The sequence below is a fragment of the Aegilops tauschii genome, chromosome 4, assembly GCF_002575655.3.
Source record: "Aegilops tauschii subsp. strangulata cultivar AL8/78 chromosome 4, Aet v6.0, whole genome shotgun sequence".
Classification (NCBI taxonomy): Eukaryota; Viridiplantae; Streptophyta; class Magnoliopsida; order Poales; family Poaceae; genus Aegilops; species Aegilops tauschii.
Genome location: NC_053038.3, coordinates 55,649,593 through 55,659,434, shown reverse-complemented (window position 1 = coordinate 55,659,434; position 9,842 = coordinate 55,649,593). Strand labels below are relative to the sequence as shown.

The following is a 9,842-nucleotide window of genomic DNA, read 5'->3' as shown; positions in this document are numbered from 1 at the left end:
CAGACGGCAAAGACCTTTGCATATTTTGCCGTCTGCTGGTAGACGACAAAAACCTTTGCATATTTGCCGTCTGCCAACGGATGGCATAGCGGTCCACGTGGCAGCACCTGGGGGGCTGGCCTATTTGATTTCTTTGTCGTCCGCTGGCTGATGACAAAGATGTCGTCTGCTGGCCTATTGCCCCAGGTTGCACAGGTAGCTGAGACGTGGCATGTTTGCCGTCTGCTAGCAGATGGCAAAGAGCCTGTATAGCCTTTTTTTTAATTCATTCAATTTCACATATATATATATGATGGGTCTATTATGATAACACCATAACACCTAAATCTTATTCTGCTAACACCCCACCCCGCCGAACCACCATCTTCTCTCCGCCGGACACCTCCTCCTCCACCCCAGTGAACCAGGCGCCTCCCCCACCACCGATCCCCCCAAAACCACCTTCTTCCTCTGCCCCCACCCCACCCTAGCGCCGCCGCACCCCCGCCCCTAGCGCCGCCGCACTATATCCTAGCGACGCTTCCCACCCCATCCTACAACCACCGCCCCCTCCCCGTGTCGCCCAATCCGCCGGTTACTTGCTGCGTCGCCGCCGCCGCCTGCCTCCGGCCATCAGCCCCTCCCCCCTTGATGGTGACCATGCCCGGCGCCCCCACCCCCAGCGCCTCACCTGCGACGGATCTGGGCAGAGCTGGTCTGCTGCGCCAGTAGGAGACGGGATCGAGCAGAACGCCGCTGACCCGCGCGTTCTCCCTCGCTGCTGGCCCTGATGGATCGAGCAGGCTGACCCGCATCGGCGCCCCTCCCCGCCTCTGATCGCCATGGTTCCCGGCGACCCTGCCTTCTCCGTGACTGGCCAGCACCGCGCCCGCTACTTTTCCCGGACTCGCCGATGCACGGGCCACCCGACCCCAACCCCGCTCCCACTCCTCCGATGGAAACCACCACCCTGGCCCTGCATCCTTCCTCCATCGTGCTCACCCGTCGAGAGCCACATCCTCCTGACCCCATTTTCTCTTCTCTGTGCAGCTCGGTAGCGCGTAAATGTGCAGTGCGGTAGTGCGTAAGCGTGAAGTGCGGCGGTGCAGGCACACCCCCTCCCCTCCCTCGTCCTCCGGCCACATCCCCTGGGGCCCTCCCGCAGTCGAGCGACAACTCGTTCCTGTCCTCACAAGTTGCAGGTCCGCCACCCAAGTAAGTGCTTCTCTCCTCCACAAGATTGAATCAGCAAGCACAGAACAAAAATGGGAAAATTCACATAAGCCTCGTTCGTCCACTGCTGGTGCTCGGTTCAATCTTCCCGGAGAGGAAGGAGCGCGGGCGGCGGGAGAAGAGAGCAGCACGCTGCCCGGTTCTCTTCCTCTTCTTCCACCGCCGCCACCGGCAGAGGAGGTCGGGCGATGGCGCCAGATGGGGTGCAGTCCCCTGGGATCTCCAAGTGGTTCAATTGCCCCAGGGTTGCAGTGCGGTTCCTCGTGAGAGGCATGCGGCGTCCCGAGCCGTCCTGATGCACACGGGCTTGCAGTGGAGCACCTCCTATTCTGTGATGCGTGGACCTAAGATCGAGAGTTCCATGCTCCGCGATGGGAGAGCACCTGCCGGAAAGCCCAGCAAGCCATCGCTGCAGTCGACGAGTGCGGCTCTGCACACGGGCATGCAGTTCTGCCCACGGTGAAGTGCAGCTCGACCAACAGGGACCTGCAGTTCTGCCCATGCCGTCGAAGGATTCTAACTCTGCACATGGGCGCGCAGTACTGCCCGTGAGGAAGTGCAGCTCGACCAACGGGGGCCTGCAGTTCTGCCCACGGTGTCGAAAGCTTCTACTATATAAATGGGCGTGTATGACTGCCGGTGGGGGTGCAGCTCGAACGAAGAACAGGGTCGACGCTGGAGTTCGGTTCAGAAGTTGGAGGTCGTGTAGCTCGATTGGTGCTCCCCCAGTGCAGCTCATAACAATTTCTCTGTTTAGATATGCGGTGTAGAGCATAGTTGACCGGGGATGCTCAAGTGTAGTTTGTCTCTTTTTTCTTGAAGTATTGTGTAGTTTGTCACTTGTGCCGTGCAGGTTCCCTTTGTCTATGTGGATCACTTTGTGAAAAAAGTTGTACCAAGGAGTTCACGTTTTATTGTTTTTGGAGGAGTTTTTTTTGCAATATTGTATGGACTAGTTCATAATCTGTTAAAAAACGATGCAGCTCACTAAGAAAACCTTTGCGGTGCACTTTGCAAAACAAAGGAGTTCACTTTGTGAAAAAAAATTGTATACCAAGGAGTTCATGTTTTATTGTTTTTGGAGGAGTTGTTTTTGCAATATTGTATGGACTACTTCATAATCTGTTAAAAAATGATGCAGCTCAGTAAGAAAACCTTTGCGGTGCACTTTGCAAAAGAAAGGAGTTCACTTTGTAAAAAAATGTATAGAGGAGTTCACTTTTATATTATTTTTGGAGGAATTGTTTTTTGCAAATTTGTAAGGACATGGAGTATAATTCGTTAAAATCGATGCAGCTCACTAAGAAAACCTTTGCGGTGCACTTTGCAAAACAAAGGAGTTCACTTTGTAAAAAAAATGTATAGAGGAGTTCACTTTTATTATTTTCGGAGGAATTGTACACCATATAGAACAAAAATGCATTTAAAACATGCAAATGCAGTGTGCTTTGGTCTTGTAAAAAAGTTCACTACGAAGAAAAAAGCATTTAAAACATGCAAATGCAGTGCGCTTTGGTCTTGCAAAAAAGTCCACTACGAAGAACTTTTCGGTACACTTCATCTAAAACAAAATTGAATTTACAAAAATGCAAATGCGGTGCACTTTGGTCTAAAAATGCATTTAAAAAACCATGCAAATGCGGTGCACTTTGATCTTGAAAGAAGTTCAATATGAAGGACTTTTTAGTACACTACATTTGAAACAAAAATGCATTTTAAAAATGTAGTGCGCTTGACTGTCTGATGCAGTGCGGTTTTCAGTCCGAAGAAGTGCGGTTTTCTGTCTGACGCGGTCAACTCATCGATTTTAGTGTCGCGAAAAAACAGAGTACCACATTTCGGTAGAATCAAAACTGCTCTTAAACTGTATGGAATTAGAGAGTGTGTTCTAAATGAAAAGGTTGCGTTTCATCGATATCTTTCCAACGGCGTATCATTTGAATCATTCCGATCAGCGGATTGTAAAAAATCACGAAAAAACAACCGCTGTCACTCGTCGTCCGCTGCATGATTTTTGAAATTAACTTAAAACTGTAAGGAATCTCAAAATAATTTATACATATGAAAGTTGCGTGTCGTCCATAGCTTTCCAAAGGCATATCACACTAACCATCTCGACAAACGATTAAAAAACTAAAGCGAAAACAGTACAAAATTTTTACAAAAATTTGAAAAACAGAATTCCGCGATTAAGTAAATTTGAAACTGTTCTTAAACCGTTATGAATTTGAGAATGTAATACATACAAAAAAGTTGCGCCTCGGCGATATCTTTCCAACGGCGTATCATTTGCTTCATTCCGATAAGCGGTTTGCGAATAAACGCGAAAATACGCTCGCTGCTACTCGTTGGGCGTCCACCGTTTTCAAAACTGCTCTTAAACCGTGAGGAATCTCGAAAAGTGTTCAACATGGCGAAGTTGCGCCTAATCCATAGCTTTCCAACGGTATATTATACACCTTATTCCGAGAAACGTTTAAAAAACTAGAGCGAAAACAGTATCGAAAAAACACCGCATGCAGTTTGTTCCGATGCGAAGTTCACTAGTGTAAGCACTGCAGTGCCTTTGCTAGGGAAAGTGCAGTGCCCTCGTGTTGAGCGTGCAGTTCGGAAGTGTTAGCAGAATAGACCGGCCGCGCCTCATATGAAAATACTTTCGACAAGCATACCAACACATATACATACCAAATCATATCCCTGCCATATGGATATGATCATCCAACACATATACATAGCAAATCAAAAGTCCATATGCAACATATATAGCTAGCCGACATATCCAACAACAAGCATACAATGGTTTCATCCATACATACATATATAGGTAGCAAGTTTCACATTGTTTATCCTACAAAATCAAAACAAGAAGGAAGCATAAAGAGAAGGGTAGACTCCATCAACGCAAGCTTCCTCATCTAAAGCAAATCTGCAAATTGGAAAAGAAGAAAGTTAGAAGAAGAAGAAGAAGAAGAACTAGGATAAACTAAATCAAGCCTAAATTAAATCTAAACCTAAAAAACGGAAACAAAACCTAAACTAAACCAAGCCTAAATTAAACTAAACCTAATTAAACTAAATCTAAAAAAGAAAAAAAGAGGGATGTCTCACCTTCAGGCGCGGCAGGGGGTGCCGGGTGGAGGAGGGGGCGCCGGAGCGGCGGGGCGCCGGGTTGGCCGGGGTGGCTCAGGGCAGCGGGGCGGGGCGCCGGGTCGGTCGGGGCGGCTCGGCGGGGTGTCGGGGCGGCGGCGCGGGTGCGATGAGGGAGGGAGAGAGAGGGACGTGGGGCTGGCGGCTTTTTAGTTTAGGTCACAGCTCTTTGCTGTCTGCTAGCGGACGACAAAAGCCTAGCAAACGGACGTTAGTTGGCCACTTTCTTTGCCGTCCGCTAGCTGACGGCAAAGAAAGTGGCCGTTAGGAGGCCCTTGATGGTACGCCACCCTCCCTCTTTGCCGTCCGCTAGCAGACGGCAAAAGAGCTGGCTGACGGCAAACACCATCTTTGCCGTCTGCTTTCTGTATGCTGATGGCGAAGACCTCCTTTGTCGTCAGCTAGCGGACGGCAAAGAACTGGCTGACGGCAAAGATCCTAATTCCATTAGTGCCTCCCCCACCCCTGGTTCAATCGTCAACTTGTTACCACAAAGTAGTTTTTAAAGTATTAAAAACTTTTTTAGATAGTGTTGTTCAATGATAGGTGTGTCAAGTTCATCGCCTTGAAATTGAACACGTTCAGACGCGTTTAGCAAGGCCACCATCAGTGAGAACGGGAAGAAGGATAAGCGGAAATAAGGGTAGAGTGTCATGTTAAAATAAACTACGTGGACATACTTGATCAGGCTTATTTGGTTAGGTGCATGTGTTTTTCTTTCACCCGTTGCAACGCAGGGGCATGTCTGCTAGTTATTTAGCTAAAAGATATAAAGTTTGTGTATGCTCAAATGTCGTGAATTGAGTTGTGTGCTGGTGGATAGCTAGGTGGGACCCAATCCGATGCCTCGCATCCAAAGTACTGTAACCTGAGGAAAAATAAAAAACCCACCCGTTCCCCTTCACCATGCAGTCACTGATGATGGGCCGTAAGCCACGCTGGCTTGCGTCATCACCGGTCCGGCGTATACAAATGCGATTACCATTGTATTTGCACGCTCAAGCCAATTGCACCACTTCGATGTACACCACAGGTTCTAGCACTAAAGTGATTGTTTGCGCCAAGTTCTAGCACCACCGTTGTAATTGCCTCATGTTTTGATTCACATCACTTTGCTCCTTGACCCGTGTTTCCTGCTCCTTGACCCGTTCTCACTTGATTACCACTTAGAATTTGGTTCCTTGCAAGTTTTTTTGAAAGGAATCTTCGTCTTCGAGATATCCATCACCTCATCTTGTGTTTCTGTCTTGAAAATTTCTCTGTATAGAGATCCTGTGGAGAATTGGCCCAAAGGTTTCAACCTCCAAAAAATCACGTCATCCCATTGGTTAACCTCACCCCATCTAGCTTGTCTTGGAGGAGGTCCCAATCCGCCACTTCCAAGGGCCCAAACGATTACTGAAAGAATGGAGTGCATCTGCCGTCCACTATGACCTTCACGGCTTGTGCTTGTATTATGCATAATGACAGAGTTGTCAGAATCTATCTCTAAGGGGCCCCTTCCCTATCCACTGCTCGAGCCTCCCCAATTTTTTACTTTGAATTTGATAGGGGGGCAAGCCTCCCGTATCCCAAAGATAATTGTTTAGATCATTGCTCTTTATGTGCACATCATCGAATTACATAGCAAGTGAAGTGGATTTTGATTATTTTTTCAATTGTTGCAACTTGTCTTTTCTAAACATATGCGGAATATGTTATTCACTATATTTATGTGTAATTAGGGGGGAAAAGGCCCGTGGTAAACGCACGAGCATATATTTACTAGTGATACATAGCAGTACAATTATTTTTGGTTACACAACGAAGGATCAGAACTCGAATGCATTAGAAGTGCTGAGAGAGCTGTTTTGATTCACAGCCCTTTGCTCCTTGACCCGTGTTTTCCTGCTCCTCATAGCTCATGTAAAACCGCTGGATGTCGGAGGTGTCACAGTGACCGAGCCCGAACAGCATCCCGTTGTACCCCACCATCCGCTCCGCGAACGCCGGCTCTCTCATCAGCGCAAGGAAGCCGCGGAGGAGCGCGTCCGGCATTCCGGACTTGGCGGCCGCCAGCAGCGGAGGCTCCTCCCCGGACAGGGTCCGCCACTCGGCCAGAAACCTGAGGTCGTACAGCTCCGGAAAGAAAGTCCGCGAGCTCCGGATGAGCTGCCGGCGGTCGGTGGTTCTACGCACGAGGAGGGGGTTCTGGAAGCAGTCCAGCAGGTGGAGGATGTCCTCGGCGCCGTCGGAGGTCACCCAGGTGACACGGCTGTTGTAGATGGCGGAGCACTCGGTGAGAGCCCCGGCGAGGCGGGAGCGGTCGGCGCGGCGGACCGAGGCCTCCTCCACGCCCAGTTCCACCAGGAAGCGTTCGTCCTCGGCGCGCGGCACGCCCAGGTGGAAACGCCAGACGTGGCCCAGAGCGGGGTGGCCGTCGCAGTCGAGGAGCGCGAGGGACATCTGGAAGAATCGCGCGGCTCTGACCCTGGCGTGGAGGCAGTCGCAGCTGTAGTCCAAGGCGTAGTGAAACGGGACCCGGTCGGTGATGCGGTAGACGCCGTCGGCGCCGGCGTGGAGGCTAGGGGTCCGCGGGGCGCGGGGCATGGCCGGCCGGGACGGGACGTCGTAGGACGTGGCCATGACTGCGACGGGGAATTTGAGTTCCCTGAGGCCTTGTTTGGCACACCGGGCTTGAAGGGGATTTTAGTGGATTTTCTCCGTTGGGCTTAAAAGCCCCTAAAATCCCAAATGAAGCGTTTGGTATAGTGGGCTTCAACCGGGCCAGCCCCGAAGATCCCGTCACATCCTCCCCGATCCACGGGGCTTTTCAGCATCGAGGGGTACCTCGCGGCTCGCACGCCTCACCCGAGAGGGAGACGAGACGCAGCCGCAAGAACCACGCGCAGCAGCTAATGTGAACTGGGACCCGATCTTTTGATGAGAGGGAGATAACTACGATTTTGGGTGGGACTTGACCCTCACGATCCGGCTACCAACCGTACAGGGAGAATCGTACACGACTGATATCCACGACAATCACTGAACCAACTCCACGGCGTTATCAACCAAGCCAACGGCGCGATCGACCTATCCACGAAGAATTTTTCCGGCAAGCAAATCAAAAAACATGCAAGAAAATAATAGCCAAGCAATCTCAAAATTGCGAATATGCTAGATTGAATTAATCTCACAAGATGGGGTTGCGATAGGATGCCTTGACGGTCGCACTAGCCGCTACGAGCGAAGACAAATAAAAGTAGCAATATAGTTAAACTTCTCTAAACAAAACCCGAGTAAAAACCTAATTCGGCTAGCTATTTATTAAGGACGGCGGCCGGCCTAACCGTTGATGCTGCGCCTGGACGTGTCCCATTTGGACTGCTTCGAAGAGTTTTCATCAGGAGCGGGCCCACATGTTGACCGACTATTGCATGGCCTTGGACTTAATTCTTTCTTTAATTGATGAGATGAGATGGGCTGGTGTGTAACGTGGCTTTGTCTGGTCCATGGAGCCTTAATCATCTTCTCTTGTCTTGTACTATGAACAGTGCACGTAGCATGCATGGACGCAAGGTGTGCTACTTCGCTTGGATTTAATGTACAGTAATCTTCATCTTTAACTAATCCTTTAATCCCTTTATTCCTGATGAGTAAAAATAAAACGAATAATGAGCGTAGCATCATATTCGAGTCAATTAAATTATGTGTACGAAGAAGCAAAAGTACCTGGTTATTAATTTTTCGTGTAATATTTGTAGACATTTTTATGATAACTATGTCCACATCAGCAGCCGTCTCCGTCGCTGCCGCCGCCGCCGTCTCCTCCGCCGCCGCCGCCGTCGGACGCCTGCTTCCTCTTCTTCCTAGGACAAGCTCGCCATCTCCCCCAAGGTATTCCTTCCCCCTCCCCTCCCACTCCCCTCCCCTCCTTCATCTAGGGTTTCTAATATGGCCACCGCCGATTGGTCCGCCGTTCATATCATCGTCCCTGGCGAGCTCGCCAAGCACGCCGTCACCGAGAGCCACCACTATTCTTCTGCCCTTTCCAGCACCACCGGCGTTATTGTCTCGTGTTCCATCCATAGTTAGGAATGGCAACATCACTTACTATAATTTTAGCCTTGATTGATCTTGGTGTTCGAACCAGGATGGTAGTTAACTTTGTTCATGCTGATAGATAGACATTGGCATCTTGAATTGATGCTAGGCTCTCGTTCCTTATCGAATGAACCAAACATGATTTAGTTTTAGAATCTGGACTCAACACATCAATAGGAACAATATAGCGTACCCAAGGGATCACGTGAAGCAGAAGAATATTTTTTGTTTTCCGTGTCCTAGAGAAATAGGATGTTAGTTCTGTGCCTCTTGCTTTTGCATAATATTGAAACCTGTATTTGATTTGATTCGGTTAAATATGCTTTTTCAGATGAACATCTTTACAAAACCAATCCAGATGACCATGTTGTTTAGTTCTGAACTCAATCGTGGATGGAATGTACACATCATTAATAGTAACTTGATACTAGAAATTTTATTAGTTGGCGTACTATTTATTGCTGACATAATTCATTCGACGAGGGGCTGAACTAATTAGCACAAACTAGTAAAATAGTTATATATGGACGCAAGTAGCAAGTAGCCTCATTAGCCCGAAGAACATGTGTTAAGATCAGTAGCATTTCCCTAATATACATCACTTCTTTTACCTCTGTTTAATCTTGCTTCCTTTGCATTGTCACTTTGTTGATTCATGTCTCTCGATTCATATAACCGCGATGTCCATTAGGAAAATATATATGGACGCAAGTAGCAAATTTAACTTGGTGCAAGCTGCAAGGGGAAGGAAAGTTGTGCTTGGAGCAAAAATGGATTCGCGGAAGATTACCAAAAGGGATTCTCCAAACGGTATTCCCATATCCTATTGTTACAATGTCTCTTTATTAGTTCAAGACAGTCCATATATTAGATATCTGATTGCACAAAACTGTGGATCATAGAGAACTAGTATGTATCATCTATCTGTTGGACTTTGGCTTTTAAGATTTGTAACTTGTCTACTGAGATCACAGTTGTATGCTTATATGCAAATGTAGAACTGTAGTTCTTCTTTTCTATTTCCTTAGATCTGAAATCCAGAGCCCAATGGAATCTAGAACTTGAAAGGGCTTTGGTGGAGATCCTTCTTGAGCACAATACTCCTTATCACCGAGGGGGGCATGGATGGAGTGGTGAAGTTTGGAATATGATGGTTAGAATATTCCATGCTAGACATAGTTATGTCAAATTCTCAAAGTATCAACTCCAAGAAAAGGAAAAGGAGATAAAGAGAGAGTATAAAATGCTAAGGGAGGCGCGTAAACAAAGTGGAGTTGGTTGGGATGAAATGAGGTGCATGATACAAGCTGACGCGCATCTTTGGGATGAGCTGACGATTGTAAGTGCTTTCTTCCTAATTTCAGTACTGTACTAGTTATATCATTTTATTAACTCTCTAC

General features: G+C 48.1%; 2 long non-coding RNA genes across 2 annotated transcripts; both read left to right on the top strand.

The window, feature by feature from the left end:
• Nucleotides 1-314: 314 nt before the first annotated feature.
• Nucleotides 315-2,126, top strand: LOC141021191 (uncharacterized). Its single transcript, XR_012181335.1, has 2 exons — nucleotides 315-1,194; nucleotides 1,307-2,126. It is a non-coding gene; the product is annotated as an uncharacterized lncRNA (long non-coding RNA).
• A 5,853-nt stretch (nucleotides 2,127-7,979) lies between these two features.
• LOC109771006 (uncharacterized) lies at nucleotides 7,980-9,630 on the top strand. The gene is made up of 3 exons (XR_002234717.4): nucleotides 7,980-8,235; nucleotides 9,134-9,252; nucleotides 9,471-9,630. It is a non-coding gene; the product is annotated as an uncharacterized lncRNA (long non-coding RNA).
• The last annotated feature ends 212 nt before the right edge of the window (nucleotides 9,631-9,842 follow it).